Source organism: Dromiciops gliroides, chromosome 4 (genome assembly GCF_019393635.1).
Source record: "Dromiciops gliroides isolate mDroGli1 chromosome 4, mDroGli1.pri, whole genome shotgun sequence".
NCBI classification, from domain to species: Eukaryota; Metazoa; Chordata; class Mammalia; order Microbiotheria; family Microbiotheriidae; genus Dromiciops; species Dromiciops gliroides.
The window spans coordinates 179181695-179200651 of NC_057864.1; positions in this window are offsets into that span (position 1 = coordinate 179181695).

The window sequence follows — 18957 nt, forward strand, 5'->3', positions numbered from 1 at the left end:
GGCAAAGCTGCCTCTGTATACCTCCATGGGAGTAGGGAATGGAGGGAGAGGCTACATCCTGAGACCAGGACACAGAACATACATCACACACACACACACAAGCACTTTTTTTATCTTGGGCAAGGTACTTCGATAAAGAGGATAACTAACCCTGTTTAGAAAAGGGGAATGATTTAAATCAAACTTCCTTCCCAGCCCCAATTTCTCTTTCTAGCCTTACTACACATTATTTCACTTCATGGATCCCACAGTCCAATCAAACTGGCCTTCTCACTTTCCTCATGTCCTATACTCAATTTCCCATCTTCATGCCCTTGCAAAGGCTGTTCCCCTCCCCCCCCCATACCATTTGCATTATACTCCCTCTTCACCTTGGACTCTTTGATTCCAAGTCTCCTTCAAGCTTCATGAGATTTTTCCTGAGCTGTCCCCCATCACCTCCCATCCCAGCCCCATACTTGCTTCTCCCCACCCTAACCATCTTGTATACAGTTTGTATATCCTTGTTGTCTAACCCCAATAAAATGTAAACTCTATCAGGAACTGTTTCATTTATGTCTTTGTATTCTCAACACCTAGCGTAGTGCCTGGCTACACAATAGGTGTTTAGGAAATATTTGCTGATTAATAAAAGAAAAGTGCATTTAGATGACTCTGAGGCTTGACCTTAACCTGCAATTTAGCAAAGATAGCAAATAGAATTGTCAGTGTTGGAAGGGCTATGGGTTTACAGGCACATCAGGACTCTTGATAGGGATGAGGACAATTTGGAATTCTTCAAGAAAATTGACTGACCTGTTGTCTGTGTCCTTTGACCTAACAATCTCACTACTGGGCATATACCCCAAGGAGATCAGAGACAGAAACTAAATTCAAATGTAGAGTGAAATATTTGTCAGAGAACTTTTTGTGGTGACTGAGAACCAAAAAAAAAAAAAAGAAAAGAAAAGAAAAGTGCCAGCCCTGGCATTGTTCATGGCTGAATAGACTATGGTATATGAATATAATGGAGGATTATTGGGCAGTAAGAATTATGAAAGTGAGGTATTCAGAGGAACATGGAAAGATTGATACAGCAGATTCAGAGTAATATAAGCTGACCTGTAACAACAATACAGTTAAATCCCATTTAGTGTAAAAATGAATCCCATTAAGGAGCTGCATTATTCAAATTTGCACTGCCTATTTCCATTGGGCTGGACCAATTACCATATTTTACATAATTATAATTTTCAATAGTGCAAATTCATGCAGCCACTTGACACAGGATTAATAATCCTCACTCATCAGAACCTAACTGTAGACATGACTCTGCATCGTAAATTAAAAGATCCCTAAAAGGAAGCTAAACACTGGGAAATACGGTGCTTGAAATATCCCTCTCTTCTCTCTGCAAGGGAGTGTGGGCAGAATGTTGCGTAAGTTATCAGCCGTATTTACTATGCTGTTTTTGCTTGTTTTTCTTTGTTATGAGGGAGAAATCAGTTCGGGGCAGGGGGTTGGGGATGAGTGCTTATGTAGAAGTAATCGAGATGGGAAATAAAAGGCATCAATAAAACTTTTTTAAAAAGCAATATCTGGTCTCTTTAAAAAAATCAGCCTGAGAAAAAGAATGTCAATTTTTAAAAATAGCACCTCCAGCACCATCAAAAAGCTAGATTTAGGGTTAGGGTTCTCCCAAGAGAGAACCAAGCTAACCTCTAGAGAGGCTGTCCTGAGCCACCTTCCTGACAAACAGAGCCACTGAGCCCAGGTCAGGCAATGGAGCACTGAGGGCTCATGGTAGTCAAAGCGGATATGCTCCCACAGCTCATAGTTCTTAATTCAGTTGCAGATGGCAGAATCTCTAGCAACTCCCTCAGTCATTTGTCTCACAGGAAGGAAAAGAAAGGAAGCTCCCTCCTCTCGCCTCCCGACCCTCCCACCCCCCAATCTACAGTGAGCTCAGGCTCCACATCTGGGCTACAGGTGACTGGTAAATTTTCCCAAATCCTGGACAGAATTATTCCTTACAGAAGACATGATGGCAGAAAATACCATGGTGGAAGCCTGCATCCCTCCCTTTTTCTTCCATGCTCCAGAAGAGAATATAAATCATCAGATTAATAGATAGATAAAGTATTTATTAATACTTTGGTGCCAGGCACCCAACAGGGCAAGGTGGTCTGGAATGTCATGGACTAGTACCAGCTTGAAGAGAGCATGATGGCTGATATGCGTGTTTCCTCAAATGGAAGACTGGGAAGGAACTAACCTGTCAGAAGAGGAGGTCTGTGCTGAGGGAGGGAATGTAGGTTCTGCAAAGAAACCCCCCAAAAGGACCCTGCCTTCGTTCATTCATTCATGAAATGTTTATTGAATTTTCAGTATGTATTTGGTATTAGAAGAATTCCAGCACTGGGCTATTGTGAAGAAAATTCTTTGTCGAGTTTAAGGTACTATATAGAAGTTTTGATGAACAGGATGCTATCAGAAAAACCTGGAAAGACCGACATGAACTGAAGCAGAGTGAAATGTAGTACTGTATACAAAATAACAGCAATAGTGTAAGATAATCTGCTGGGAAGCACGTGGTTTTCAGCAATGCAATGACCCAATATAACTCTGAAGGATTTATGAAAATTTAAATCTATCTACAGATAAAGAACTGATGGTATCTGAAAACAGATTGAAGCATATTGTTGACAGTTCCTTAATCTGAAGTTTTGTTTTTATCTGTTTTCTCTCACAACCTAGCTAATGTGGAGATGTTTTCCATGACTCTTCATGTATAACTTATATTTAATTGCTTGAGTTCTTGGGGGTGGGGGTGGGAAGGGAGAGAGAAAGAGAATTGGAACACAAAGTTTTTAAAAGTTGATGTCAAAATTTGTTTTTACATGAAATTTGGAAAATAAAATTCTAAACAGAGAATTAAAAAAAAGAATTCCAGCACCTAACACAGTGTCTGACACACATTAGGTGCTTAATAAATGCTTGGTGAATGGATGCAAATTTAGAAAAGTCATTCCTCTTATAGAAAAGGAATATGTTAGGGGCAGCTAGGTGCGCAGTGGATAAAGCACCGGCCCTGGATTCAGGAGTTCCTGAGTTCAAATCCAGCCTCAGACACTTGACACTTACTGGCTGTGTGACCCTGGGCAAGTCACTTAACACCCATTGCCCCACAAAAAAAAAAAAAAAAAGGAATATGTTAGCTGTGTGACTCTGGGCAAGTCACTTAACCCCAATTGCCTCATCAAAAAAAAAAAAAAAGGAATATGTAAGACCAGATCCATAACTTGGAATTCTTATGTCTTGGGCAAATTCAGTTGAGCCAGGTTTAGTGGGAAGGGTCATGCCATGGACTCTCTGTCTAATAATGTATGTAGCTAGTTCTCAATTAGTCCAAATAATGAACACCATGAAGTCATTGCATGTGTTACCATTTGCACTATTTGAAGTTACAATTATGTAAAACATGGTCTATAGAAATATGGAGGGTGGATTCAATTAATGTGACCGCTTTCCATGATTCATTATTGCCCACTAATCAGGATCAAGCTGTCAAGCTGGGAGAAGTCTATCTCATGGGAAACCAGTCCACATCCCCATGGGGGAGGGGAGGGTCAGGGAAAAAACAGGCCTTGGGAGGAGCAGGTGGCCCATGATGCAATCCCAAGAGTAGCAGCATGAATACTCTTCAGCTACTGATGCCCTGGGCCAGATCTCCATCCCTCCTCCCTCTTCCCCTACTCTCCCAACACAACCCTGAGCAAAATAACCATAACTCAATTCAACTACAACTGAACAATGATTTCTTTACATTCACGTGTCCACTGTGTGGAAGATAATGTTCTAGAAAGATGATGAAAAAGATCAAAAACAACATAGACCGGTCCTCAAGAAGTTTCTGTGATGCACCAGAGGGAATATGGCACGGACACAAATAAACATAAGACAAAATAGAAAGTGAAAAAAGTCCAGTCAAGAAGAAACTGAGGAGGAAACAAATACTTTTAGTTGGAAGGATCACGGATCCTGCATAACATTCTAGGTTCACAAGAGAATGGCTCTAAGAGCTGGAAGAGATCCAGAAGTTCTCTAATTCAACCATTTTCCAAATGGGGAAACTGAGGCCAAGTGACTCGCCCAAGTCCAAACAGGTAGTAAGCCTCAAAGACAGGCTTCATGGAGGAAGTGGCAACTGAACAGGGCCTTAAAGGAAAAGAAAATGTTTTGGGGTTTTTGGGGGATTTTTTTGCAGGGCAATAAGGGTTAAGTGACTTGCCCAGGGTCACACAGCTAGTAGGTGTCAAGTATCTGCAGTCACATTTGAACTCAGGTCCTCCTGAATCCAGGGCCAGTGCTTTATCCACTGCGCCACCTAGCTGTGCCCAGAAGAGAAGAATTTTAACAGGTGGAGATGAGGTGGCTTCCTTTCTCACCTCAGGTACAAGCTCAGATAAAATGCCATCTCCTACATGAGAACTTTCCTAATTCTCCCAGCTACTAGTGCCTCTTCTGCCCTCCACCCCACAAAATGTCTTTATGAGGTTTTTTTTCTGTGTATACTTTTATCTGAATAAGAGAGAATGGCTCAGTGAGTAGAGAGCTTGTAACCTCAAAGCCAAGAAGACCTGGGTACATGGCCGACCTCTGACCTATACTAGCTGTGTGCCCTGGACAATTCGCTTAATTTCTCTGTACTTAGAGGCAACTTTCTAAAGCTATAAATTTCAGGAAAGGTGCCTACCTGCATTGGTGGAGGTAGTTTCCCCATATTGGAGTTCTCAATACTGATGAAATCCATCCCTCATCCCCAACCTTATCTGTGTCCATGTCCTCTCCCCATGTAGAATGTAAGCTCATTGAGGGAAGGAATTATTTCATTTATAAGTCCTTGCATTTCCAGCATCTTGGACAGTGTCTGGTACACAGTAGACACCCAATAAATATTTATTAATTGATTGATGAGGAGTTGTTGTAGGGCAGCTAGGTGGCACAGTGGATAAAGCACCTGGCCTGGAGTATGAAGACTTGAGTTCAAATCCAGACTCAGACTCTTACTAGCTATGTGACCCTAGGCAAGTCACTTAACCCAGTTTGCCTCAGTTTCCTCACCTGTAAAATTAGCTGGAGAAGGAATTGGGAACCCACTCTGTCAAGAAAACCCCAAATGGGGTTACGAAGAGTTAAACAGGCCTGAACAACAATAACAACAACAATGAATGTCTAGGGCAGAACGTTAAGTGATCCCGTTTGGCTGGAACACGGAGTACAGGAAGGGAAGGGAGAGGGAGGGGCCTGGAGCCAGACTGGGGAGTCAGGAGTGGTTATTTCATTCTACTGACACGGGGGGAGGACTGGAGGCTTTTGAGCAAGGGAGCAAAGTGGTCAGACCTGTGATTTAGGGAGGTTATTTTGGCAGCATAGATCAAGGGATAGATCAAAGAAAGGAGAATCTGGAGTCCAGGAGACCGGCTTGTTGCCTATCACAATTATCCAGGTGGGAAAAAAAAAAAAAAGATTGTTCAGGTGGGAAAGGGTGAGAGGCTGAATTGGGTCAGAAGAAGAGACAGAAGTAAGAGGGGATGCCACAATCATGTTTGTTTTCAACAAGGAGTAGCCTGTACGCAAAATGAAAAGGAGAAAAGTCCAACAAAAAGAAACATTATCATATTGAAAATAGACAGAGGGCCAAGATGGAACCAGGAGTCCAGAAGTCTGGTGTCTTACCCTACCACTAGCTGGGGCAACTGGGTGGTGCAGTGGATAGAGCTCATCTTTCTGAGTTCAAATCTGGCCTCAGACACTTACTAGCCGTGTGACCCTGGGCAAGTCACTTCACGCTGTTTGTCTCAGTTTCTTCTTCATCTGTAAAATGAGCTGGAAAAGGAAAAATGGCCAACCCACTGCAATATCTTTGCCAAGAAAATCCCAAATGGGGTCACCAAGAGTTAGATATGACTGAAAATGACCGCGCTCGCGCACACACACACACACACACACACACACACACACACAAATTACTTTACCCACTCTGGGACTTGATTGCCTCCTCTGTAGAGTGAAAGAATAAATCAGTCCAGGGGGCAGCTAGGTGGCACAGTGGATAAAGCACCAGCCCTGGATTCAGGAGGACCTGAGTTCAAATCCAGCCACAGACACTTAACACTTACTAGCTGTGTGACCCTGGGCAAGTCACTTAACCCTCATTGCCCCACAAAAAAAACCCACCAAAAAAAAAAAATTAGATCAGTCCAAAGGCTTTATTCTAGGTTTTTAAAAAATCCGTGATTCTACCTCTCCCCAAAGTTGGGGTAAATCCTCACCTAAGTCATTTTTCTGCACCATCAACTAGACTCCAGAATCACTTCTAAAGCAAATGAAATACTAATATACTGAAAGTAGTACTAGTAGAAGTAGTTGGAGTTGCAGTAGTAGTTGTTGTAGTTATAGTAGTAGTAGTAGTGGTAGTAGTAGTAAATTAAAACAGTTTAATGATTGCAAAGTACCTTGCATATCTCATTTGATCCTTAGAATAATACTGTGAGGTAGGTACCATTGTTGGAGGGTGGGTTTCTTGTGACCTGGATGGGGGGGGGAAGCTTACCCAAAGAATTGGAGGCTCATCAGAAATCTTATAAAATAAAAAGATTTATTAGGAGAGAGGAATATATGACTGGGAACTGAATCACTCTACAGTGATTCTATCCACTCTCTCTACTATGCCACCTAGCTGCCCTAGAAAGTATCTGAGGCCCTTCAAAAACTCCACTGGATTCTTGCCACACTATTGCAGATAACCTTTGTGTGTGTGTGTGTGTGTGTGTGTGAGGCAATTGGGGTTAAGTGACTTGCCCAAGGTCACACAGCTAGTAAGTGTCAAGAGTCTGAGGCCAAATTTGAACTCAGGTCCTCCTGAATCCAGGGCCAGTGCTCTATCCACTGTACCACCTAGCTGCCCCTGCAGATAACCTTTGACCCAAAAATGGCAACTTTTTTTAGCTTTGTAAAAATTATTGCTATCTTTTGTTTTTATATTCCCACTACAAAATGTCTTTTAATCCTAAGTAAGTCTCCACAAATGTGTGTACGCACATATAAAACACACACACACACACACACACACACACACACACACACACACACACATACACACACAGGTTCAAAAGGGGCTTTGGGAAGTTAATTCACCTCTAAGTATTCAGTTGCTCATCAGTCTAACAGACTCAAATACACAGTTCTGAGATTTACTATTTGCAGCTTGTAGGGACTTCAGACCTCGAGTGGCCTATTCCCTATTTGTAAATGGTGTGAGATTTTAAGTGGCCTATTTATCCCTTAAAGGGGTCAGAAAATAGGCCAATGAATGCCACAGAAAACTGATTTGTCCCTAGACATTGATAGTGGTAGGAAGGGGAAATATATCAAAGGAGGCTCCTGAGCTAAAAAATTTTAGGAGTGTTGACTCAGAATGTAATAACTATAATAATAATTTAACTAATATTTATAGAGTACTTTAAAAGGGCAGCCAGGTGGCATCATGGGTAGAGCACCAGGCCTAGAGTCAGGAAGACCTGAGTTCAAATCCAGCCTCAAACACTTACTAGCTGTTTGACCCTGAGCAAGTCATTGAACCCTGTTTGCCTCAGTTTCCTCATCTATAAAATGAGCTAGAGATGGAAATGGCAAACCACTCCAGTATATTTGCCAAGAAAATTCCAAACTGTCTCAAAGAGTGAAACAACATGACTGAAATAACTCAACAACAACAAAATAGAGACTTTAAGGTTTGTAAAACATTTTATATAGGTAAGTGCTATCAGCATCCCCATTTTCCAGATGCAGAAATAGAGTCTGAGAAGTAATCACACAGCTAGTAAGAATATGAGGCAGGATTCAAACCCGGGCCTTCCTGACTCCAAGTCCAATACTCTGTTCACTATCCCATCTGGCTGTCTCATCCTTGAATCTGGAGTTGTCATCTTCCAAGTAAACATATCAATGAGCTTGAGTTGGGGAGAGTAACCCAAAGGGGCACTGCATGGGAAAGGAACAATGCTGAAATGCAAAATATTTAATTGGAACAGAAATGAATAGTAAAGCAATGGAAACGATGTTAGCCTTTATGTTCCTGATCAAGTACAATCCTGTGCCCCGCTCTCCAGAGTAATTTGGGAAATGAGCTGATCCAAAGACTTACAGCTCCAATGGGGAAGACATAAGCAAATTCTCAGCAGTTTGAGCATATTCCTGGATGAGGTTAGCTCAGCCTGACCTCAGCAAAGGGCCAAGCCTATGTCTAATGACATTTATCTACTTTCTCATCACCATTGTGATCATGCAGCTTCAGGCTGGACTTGCTTTAGGTACTACTTGCCATTCCCACTCGTGAGGAGCATCATCTTATCTATCATCAGGATCTCTCACCTCCTTGCTCTGCTCCACTCAGGAACTCCCCATGAAGAATCCAATAAACAAATTTTATAATCCTGTTATTGTTACTGCTTTACCCAGAAGCCCCCATGAACCTAGCAATGACTTCCATTTTTTCTTCATCTTCCCAGGAGTCTACACACCAACCAATCACTGTGCATATGCTTTGTTGGAAAGGGAGTCCTTGTTTTCTTCCAATGAGCACTTACTCACAAGTATCTTGGGAACTTAATTCAACAAACATTTTAAAAGCACCTGTCAGGGGCACTTGTGATCTGGATGGGGGGCAGGGCTAGCTCACCCAAAGAATTGGAGACTCATCACAAATCTTGTAAAATAAAAAAGATTTATTAAGAGAGAGGAATATACAGCAGGGAGACAGAATCACTACAGAGACTGTCTCCCTGAGTAAGAGAAGAGCTGGTCTTTTTCTATGTTTACAAAACAAAGAAAGCGAAACTGGGGAGGGAAATACATAGCCACTGGGAGGGGATTTTTTTAATAATGGGGCATCTGTAAGATATGCAGCACCCATCTATATCTTGCATATCATCTTGCAGACTTTGGTATTGCTTATCAGCATATCATGCTTGGCCACACCAAATTGCTGAGGTGGGAGGCAGAGCTTGTTTTCCCTTGGGAGAGTTTAAAGATTCCTTGGGGGTTAGGATCTTTCCATTTATTGGGGTCCCACTACACACCTACTATGTGCAAGACACTGTTCTAATTAATTGCTGCTGGGAGCAGCAATTAATCAACAAATATTTGTTAAGCATCTACAGTGCTCCAGGCACTGTCCTAAATACTGGTGATAAAAAGAAAAGGTGAAGGGGCAGCTAGGTGGTGCAGTGGATAGAGCACCAGCCCTGGAATCAAGAGGACCTGAGTTCAAATCCAGCCTCAGACACTTAACACTTACTAGCTGTGTGACCATAGGCAAGTCACTTAACCCCAATTGCCTCACCAAAAAAAAAAAAAAAGAAAGAAAGAAAGAAAAGGTGAAAAAGACCCTGACCTCAAGGAGCTTACATTCCAATGGGGGAGACATGCACATAAAAAAGGGAAAGATGATACAAGCAGAGCAGATGGAAGGTCACTTTAAAAAGGAAAACACTAGCAGCAAGGGGAAACAGAAAACAAAATAATAACAGTAATAATAACTGTTTTTCAGCCGTTTTTCAGTTGTGTCCAACTCTTCGCAATCCCATTTGGGCTTTTCCTTGGCAAAGATATTGGAGTGGTTTGCCATTTCCTTCTCCAGACTGTGAGGACTTTAAATGCCAAACTGAGGATTCTGTCTTATCCTAGAGATATCAGGAAGCCACTGGGGATCTTTGAGGAGACTGCCTGATGTAATCATATCAGTGTTTTAGGTACATCTGATTAGCAGCAGTGTGAAGGATAGCTTAGAAAAGGGAGAGACTGGAAGGCCGGAGATCTATTAGAAGGTTATTGAGGGACAGCTAGATGGTGCAGTGGATAAAGCGCCGGCCCTGGACTCAGGAGGACCTGAGTTCAAATCTGGCCTCAGACACTTAACACTTACTAGCTGTGTGACCCTGGGCAAATCACTTAACCCTCATTGCTCCCCCCCCCTAAAAAAAAGAAGGTTACTGAAACAGCCTAGGGGAGAGGTCATAAGGGCCTGAATGAGGGTCATGGTTGTGCCAGTGGAAAGAAGGGGATGGATGTGAAAAAATTTAGGTCTTTTCAGATCAGATGTTACACTTATGATCTTTACATACTTGAGAGATCTGGTATGGAGAGACCTTCAGAGGCTATTGATTAAAATGAAAACTCTTTAGTATGGCATTTAAGATCCTCTACAATCTGACTCCAGACTACCTTTCTAGTCTCATTCCATGTAACTCACTTCACAAACTCTGAACTGAGCTACTAGTTATTCCCCAATCTTGTCCTGTCATTTACTGCCTCCAAGGACTTTGCACAGGTTTCTTCTCACAACTAGTATGACAAAAATGTACTTCCTCCTTTTTCATTTTTGCTTCAACACACTTCAGAAGAGGGAGAGAGGACGGAAGGAAGAAGGAAGGGAAGAAGGAAGGAAAGAAGGAAGGAAGGAAGTAGGGAAGGAAGCAAGGAAAGGAGGGAGGGAATGAAAGAGAGAAGAAAGGAAGGGAAGGAGAGAGGGAAGAAAGAAGGAGGGAGAGAGGAAGGGAAGGAGGGAGGAGGGAGGGAGGAAAAGATAGAAGGAGGGAAGGAAAGAGAAGGAAAAAGGGAAGAAGGAAAGGAGGGAGGAAAGGAAAGAGAGAGGGAGGAGAGAGGGAGGGAGGGAAGAAAAGATAGAGGGAGGGAACAAAGGAAGAAAGGAGGGAGGGAAGGAAAGAGAAGGAATAAGGGAAGGAGAGAGCAAAGGAAGGAAGGAGGGAGGAGAGAGGGAAGGAGGGAGGAAAAGATAGAAGGAGGGAAGGAAGGAAGGAAGGAAGGAAGGAAGGAAGGAAGGAAGGAAGGAAGGAAGGAAGGAAGGAAGGAAGGAAGGAAGGAAGGAAAGAAGGAAGGAAGGAAGGAAGGAAAGAGGGAGGGAGGGAAGAAGGAAGGAAGGTGAGAGGGAGAAAGGGAAGAAAGGAGGGAAGAAAGGAAACATACATGAATTTATTAAACACCTAATGTGAGCCAGGAGCTAAGCTGAGAGCTTTACAAGTATTATCTTGTTTGCTCCTCACCATGACCCTGGGAGGTAGTTGCTATTATTACCCTCATTTTACAGTCGAGAAAACTAAGGCATTCAGATGTTGTGACTTGCCCAGGGGGCCATATTTGAACTCCAGGCCCATCCCTCTATCCACCATATCACCTGGCTTTTCTACCACAGTGAGGCCATAGTGAACCCTTCCCTGATATCCCTAGCAAAAAGTGATCTTGCTTTCCTCAAATTTAGAGCACTTCCTGTGAGTTTTTCCTTTGCCCTAATCAAATTCTATTTCATATTATCCTAAGAGCACTGGACCTGGATTCAGGAAGATCTGAGTTCAAATCTTGCCTTAGACCCAAATTGGGTGATCCTGGATAAGTCACTTAACTTCTCTGAGCCTCAGTTTCCTCATCCGTAAAATGAGGAGATTGGACTCCATGGTCCCTTCCAGATCCAAATCTACAACTCTATGCAGTGGTGCCAAATCATCCTTAACAGGATGGAAGAGATAGTAAAAGCTATCCGGTCCCCAACTCCCTCATTTTACAGGTGAGAAAAGTGAGAGCCTGGGAAGCTAAATGACTTACCCATAGTCATACAGGTAGCAAGCATCAGAAGCAGAATTTGAAATCCTTTGTTTTATAGGATGGCTCTCTGGGAAGAAGGATAGAAACATGAACAGGAAGGGGGGGCGGAATTAGGTTATGTAAAAAGATATCAATAATAGCTTACCTTTAAAAAAGAAAAAGAATTCGAATTCAGCTTCTCTGACTCCTGCACCAGAGCTCATTCCACAAAAACACACTGCTTCCCGTCATTAGGAGGCCCCTTAAAGACAGAATCCGTGCTGTTTTTCATCCTTGTGTAGCTAACCCAGTGCTTTGTGCTTTGTTTTAGAGGTAGAAGGACCTTGAAGATCACCTCATCTACTTCCCCAATTTACAGATGAAGAAACTGAGGCCCAGAGAACTTAAGAAATTTGCTCAAAGTCACAAAGGGAATAAGTGGAAAAAGTCAAGGATTCCAATTCAGGTATTCCTATCCAAAAGCCAATATTCTTCCCATTTTGACAGACTGCCCAGGTGCTTAATGTGTCTTTAGTGAAATGAATGGAATCTCCCTCGGAAAACCATAGTTTTTATTTTCATAGTATGGGAAGCATATGGAAGAAGGGAAGGAAAGTGGAGTGAAGGGGGAAAGGAAAGGAATAAGCATTTACATAGTGCCTACTATCTGCCAGGTACTTTACATATATTATCTCATTCGATCCTCACAACTCTGTGATCATCCCCATTTTACAATTGAGGAAACTGAGGCAAACAGCAGTTAAGTGACTTGCCCAGGGTCACACAACTAGTAAGTGTCTGAGGCTGGATTTGAACTCAGGTCTTCCTGACTCCAGTCCCAGTGCTGTGCCACCCATCTGTCCAGGAGGAAGGAGCATCGACATGAGCTCCTGTACAGCCAGCCACTCCATCCATTGACCTGACAAGCTAGGAATGTACCCAGCTGGCTTTGAGATGAATGGCCCACCCTGGAGAGCTCTCACTGTCTAGACTAGATGGGTGAGGGCTCATCCTGCCTAGGAGTAAGGCTGAGATGGGGTGGAGGGTGATGGGAGGAAGATGATTTTGGAAGGCCCTGGAAGCTTGGGAAGCCTGCAAAGCTCTGAGAGGCGTCTTTGGTGGTGTCTCTACAGAAAAACTGTTGGACATGTCTGTGTGATGGTGACACAAACCATTCCTTCCTCTATAATCAGCCCCTTGCTGAAGCCCAGGCTCAGGGCAGACAGAACGTTGCGTATGGACTTTATTTTCTTTCTTTCTTTTTTTTTTTTTTTCCTCCTGCGGATGTCTGAACTCCCAGGCAGAGAAAAGTATTTGACTCCTGTCCTTGAGTGTACTGGTGGTGATGTGATGTCCCAGTCTGGAATATCCCAGAGCTCTGTGGCAGGAACAATAACTCCCCCCACTCCCCAATCCCTCCGACCCACACTCCACTGAGGTAATTTAAAAGACTAACCTCTCAATGTTCTCATCTCCCTTTGCTGGATACACCTTATCATATGACGGGAGAAGCCAATGTTTGGTTAAGTGGTTCAGAGGTTAATATACAACAGATGGGAAAATTTCTTGCTTCTTTTCCCCCCTGGAGCTCCGATCCATTTCTTGGGTTAGCTATGGGAGGCCAGTAGGGCCCTAGGTCAATTTTCCCATCATGCCTCATCAGGTAACCAGGCTTCCCTACCTCTTAGTTGTCCTGCCCTCGTGCCCTCGGGAGTCTCCCTGCCCACTAGTCTAGAGCTACCCAGTGGGGTGCAAAATTTGAGTAGTTGTCACGAGTTGAAGGGTCTAGGTGGGGACTGGATGGGTTCCTGGAAGACAATCATCCTACTACTCTGCCAGATCACAGGGTGGGACACAGAGCAGGAAATTAACCTATTTCCCCTGTTACAATAGGAAAAAAAATGCTACTCTACTGGTCAAAATGAAACATGAGGGTTTGTGAAGCCAAGGGGAAAAAGGTACAGGCAGGAGTGGGAAAGGAACCTGCAGGTATGGCTTAGATGACTGGGCTCTGGACCAGCCTCTGCTACAGGCTTGGCTGGGTGACCCTGAACAAGAACCAACATCGACAAGCTTTATTGGGAGCCTACTCTGTGGCAGTCACTGTGCTAAGAGCTGAGGTTACAGAAGCAATAAATGAAACAATCCCCACTGGAGACTGCACTCTAATCAGGGAGATAACAAGGGGATATTTAGGTACAAAGAAGGCCCTGTGCTCTATGAGCAAAGCAGAAATGCAGCAGCACAAAGGAAAGGTGAGATGAGCAAATCTAGAAACATCTTACTCCCAAATCCTGCCTGACCTGTGGTAGAGCCTTCCGAGCTCGTGTTGGGCCAATAAGCCAATCGGACACACCATACATCGTAATGTCATTGGTCCTCTTCGAGTACAAAGGACAAACCACAGCATATAATTACATAGAAAATAGGTACAGAGATAATAAATACAAGTAGGGGCAGCTAGGTGGCGCAGTAGATAGAGCACCGGCCCTGGGGTCAGGAGTACCTGAGTTCAAATCTGGCCCCAGACACATAACACTTACTAGCTGTGTGACCCTGGGCAAGTCACTTAACCCCAATTGCCTCACTTAAATTTAAAAAAAAAAATTATAAATACAAGTAAATAGAATGTATTTAGGGAGGGAGGACACTAGCCATTGAGGAGATCAAGAAAGGCTTCTTATAGAAGGCAATGTTGTGAATTGTGTCTTGAAGGAAGGGAGGAATTCTGTGAGGCAAGGCAGGTGAAGATGGAGTGTATTCCAGGCATGGGGGACAGCCCATGCAAAGGCATAGTGATGGGAATTGGGAAATGCAGCATTGTGAGTGAGGAACAGAGAGAAAACCTGTTTGGCTGGATCATAGAGTACCCTCTTTGTGCATTAGATTGTAAACTCCTTGAGGACAGAGATTGTCTTTTGCCTCTTTTTTATATTCCCGACACTTTGTACAATGCCCGGCACATAATAGGGATTTAATAAGTAGTTATTAGTTGATGGAAGTATGGGGATATTTATACTTGTCAGACTGTTTCACTGAAGGCTTGTGAAGATGAAAGAGATATAGTCCATTTACTCATCCAACAAACGTCTATTAAGCATGGGAGTAGAGAGTATTCTATTCACAGGTACTGGGACAGCCACAGAGCTTACTTAGGTAAGGCTACCTATGTTCCCTGGCTAAAAGTTGGGGCTCATCCAGGATTTTTTCATCTCTTCAAAGATTCTGTCTGCAGCTATAAACAACCAAGAAGGACACCATTTAATACATTAGCGGTGGTACTCCTGCTCTGAGGTCTTTGCCTGGGCTTGTGATTTCATTGCTATGGAGGACTCCAGGCATGGGAACTCCCTCTACAGATATAGTTGGAACAATTTGTCTGTAACTTGTAGCCTTACAGAGTTGCCTGGACACTGATGAACAGGTTTGTTGCTCATGATTGTACAACCAATAAGTATAAGAGGTAGAAAATGAACCCAGGTCCTCATGATTCCAAGATTAGTCCTTCCCACCCCAGATGGTACCTAAGGTTTAGGACTGTGAATGCCTCTAATTCTAGTAGAGGATAGAATGATAGGAATGAGGTATTTTGCAGGCTGGCAAAAAAAATCATTTGGGGGTGGGCGGCAGGGGGTGGGGGAGAAGATTTTGGAATTGATCTGTGATGCTGATTTGACCATTGCCATTATTCCAGCTGGAAATATGTAGTGCAATAGATCATAACCTACATGAAGTCCTTCCCTCATTCCTTCCTCTTCTATATTTGGAACATTTTCCCTTCTCTTAGGCTCATTTTGCTACTATTTAATAGTCCTAGAATATCACAGCCCCTTCCCTTTTCCTTCTCTTTTCCTTCTTCCCTGCTTCTCCTCCCCTTATCTTTCCTCTATCTCCTTCCCTTTTGCCTTCTTCCTTTCTCCTTCTCCTTCCTCTTTCCCTTCCCCTTTTTCCTTTCCTTTTGTTCTCCTCTTCTTTCCCATATCTCTCTTTCCCCTTTCCCTTTTTCCTTCATCCTTTCTCTTTCTCTTTCCTCTTTCTCTTTTCTTTCTCCTCCTCCTTCCCTTTTTCTTTCTTCCTTTCCCCTTTTCCTTCCTCTTTCCCTTTCCCTTTTTTCTTTTCTTTTCTTCTCTTCTTCCTTCCCCTTCCCTTTCCTCTTCTTCCCTTCTTCTTTTCCTTCCTCTTCCCCTTTTGCTTTCCCTTTTTTCTCCTCCTCTTTCCCTCCCCTTTCATTTTTTTTTGGGGGGGGGTGAGGCAATGAGAGTTAAGTGACTTGCCCAGGGTCACACAGCTAGTAAGTGCCAGATGTCTGAGGCTGGATTTGAACTCAGGTCCTCCTGAATTCAGGGCCAGTGCTTTATCCACTGCACCACCTAGCTGCCCCCTCTCCTCCCCTTCCCTTTCTTCCCTTCTCCACCTTCATCTTTCCCTTACCCTTTCCCTTCTTGTTTCACTCTATCTTTCCTCTTCCTTCTCTTCTTCCCCTCTCTCCTTCCCTTTCCCTTTTCTTTATCCTCCTTTTCCTTTCCCCTTCATTATCACACCCATGAGAAAAAAATAGAAAGCATCTGCAGGAGAATATTAAAGAGAGCTATGTAGAATAGAGCAACAACTAAGGCTTCTAGCAGTCAAACATCTCAGAAGAGAAGAAGGAATTGAATTCTCTTTCTAATATTGCAGAGAAGAGAGGTTCTGTCTAATTCAAATTATATCATGGACATGCAGCAGCTAAATGGCCCAGTGGATAGAGCACTGGGCTTGGAATCAGGAAGACTCATCTTCCTGAGTTCAAATCTGGCCTCAGAAACTTACTAGCTGTTTGACCCTGGACAAGTCATTTAATCCTATTTGCCTCAATTTCTGTATCTGTATAATCAGCTGGAAAAGAAAATGGCAAACTGCTCTAGGATCTTTGCCAAGGAAATCCCAAATGGGGACATGAAGAGTCAGACATGACTGAACAACACAATTATGGATGTGAAAGCGTTCATTCTGCTGCACAAATGCAAAATATGATTTTTGTAGCAGATTTGTGGCTAGGGATTTGTCTGCTTCCTTATACATCCCTGCTATACCACACAAATAACATTTCCCACAAGACTATGGGAACTGAGAGCCTGAGAGATTTTGCCTAGGGGCAAGTTGCTGGACTGATCGGACTTTAAAATCCCCAAAGCCTTCTGGGAGATGTAGTGAGGTGGGAAAGACAGGAAACAAGCAACTCCACAGCCACAGGTCTATATGATAGTTTAGAGGGGGGATGGGGATGGTTGCATCCAGCATAGTGCTTCAGACACAGTAGGCTGCTGGATATGTGTTGGTTGGTTTGAAATGGAGCCTGAGATCTGCTTATCACCAGCTGGTATGATATGTATCAAAATCAAATGAAAAACTGTCAATAAAAATATAACATTTATAGAGGACTTCAGGGTTTACAAAGTGCTTTCCTCACAATAGCTCTGTGAAGGAGGTAATGCAAGTTTTATTATCTCCATTTCATGGAAGAAAAAGCTGAGGTTCAAGGAGGTTACTGCTTGGATACAAAAACAAAATCAATAAGTATTGAACCCTGGATTCAAGCACAAGTCTCCTAATTCTATGTCCTCTATTCTTTCCACTATACCATTACCTCCACATCACTGCTCTCTGGTCTCTATCTCATGGTACCCTGCATCCCTGCCATTTCCCCCTCCTTTTTTCCCTTCCTGAAGGATCTTACTCCCAATTGGCTACCTTAATCTTTAATAAAGCACAATCTGGGGAAAACTTTAAGGCATTATCCCACTCAGTGGCATTCTAATCAGCAGAGACATAATTAGTCACTCTTGCCTGCAGGGCAAACAGCACAGACCATATTTCAATTTAGTTAGAGAGGAGGGGACATGAAGGTGGCATGGTAAAGACTCCAAGACATTGCAAGGTGACTGATGGGGAGGCAGGATGGGGAAGGTTGCATAGATCTTGTAGTATCCTATTGTAGAGAGGTGGGAAAATTGATTGACTGCAAACAGAAAAGATTCAAAACTCCTGGATGAGCCTTAATGTTTCGCTAGTTAGCATTGGCTAGGATTTTCAATTACCTGAATGCACCTAACTGCATCTCACTGCCACTGGCTCATTTCCTCACTAAGTCTTCTCAGGGTTCAAAGCAGTCTGGGTATAAAAAAGATTACTAAAATCTAAAAACTACTCTCTCTAGTTAAGTTGTCCCCATGTTGGATTGAAATGACAAAAATCTCCTGCTCTTTTTTGATTAAACTTCCCATCTCTCAGCCTTGAACTTCACGTATAAACTTGGACACAAATAATAATTGATGTCCATATTCTCTAATAGTATCTTTAAGTAACAGTTCTCCCACTTGCAGGCTGTAGTAGCTGCCACCAAGGGAGTTTAATCTCTTCCCCACTCCCCACCCCATCCTTCCTACTACCCAGTCAGAGGGGAAACAGGAAGTGAGATAGACAGGTAAAAGGGAACAGGATTTTCCCTTGGAAACAGTCCAGGGAAGGGTGGGGAAGGCCAACAAAGAGCTCTGGACTGGACTCTGGTGTCTCACCAACAACCATAACTACTTTTTCTGGTCAGTTCTCTACTCCAGCCCATTCTCACGGGTCTACTCAATCGTACCTCTTCTTCCTTCATCCATACCCCACTCCATAAGGTCTTGGATGTGGTTTTCCTTACTTTATGTCTCTAGGGCAGCATCTAGCCTTCCAGTTCTCTGCTGACTTGGCAAAAGAAGCATGGGGGACCAGCACAGCTCACAATCTACCTTCTCTTCTGTCTCTCTGGATGGCTTCTTGGCAGGGAAAAAAAGTTTCTGCTAAGGTCAAAAGTCCTTAGAAAGTTGGAGAATTTAGGGTAAGGCCTGCATGCTTATATTCCCACTCTGCCACCTCTATGGCAATGTCTCTAGGAGAGGGTAGCACCATTTTAACTAAGTATTCTTGTTAATCTGGCACTAAGTTCAGTTATATCTACACTGCTGAAGGAGAACAACTGCTGTCAACACCCTCAAAGTTCATCCCTCTAGAGAAAAGGCCCTGTCTCCTCCTTTAGTTACAATTCTGCTAACAGAAGTCTCTTATATGGCTTCATGACCCAAAGCCATGACTGCTGGGTGATATAGTAGATAGAATGCTAAAATCCAGCCTCAGGCACTTGCTAACTGTGTCTGAGGGAGTCATTTAATTTCTGTCTCAGTTTTCCTCAACCTTCCAAGATTGTTGTGAGGATCAAATGAAATAACATTTGTAAAGTGCCTGGCACATAGTAGGTGCTTAATAAATGCTTGTTTGTTTCCTTCCTTTCTAATGGTT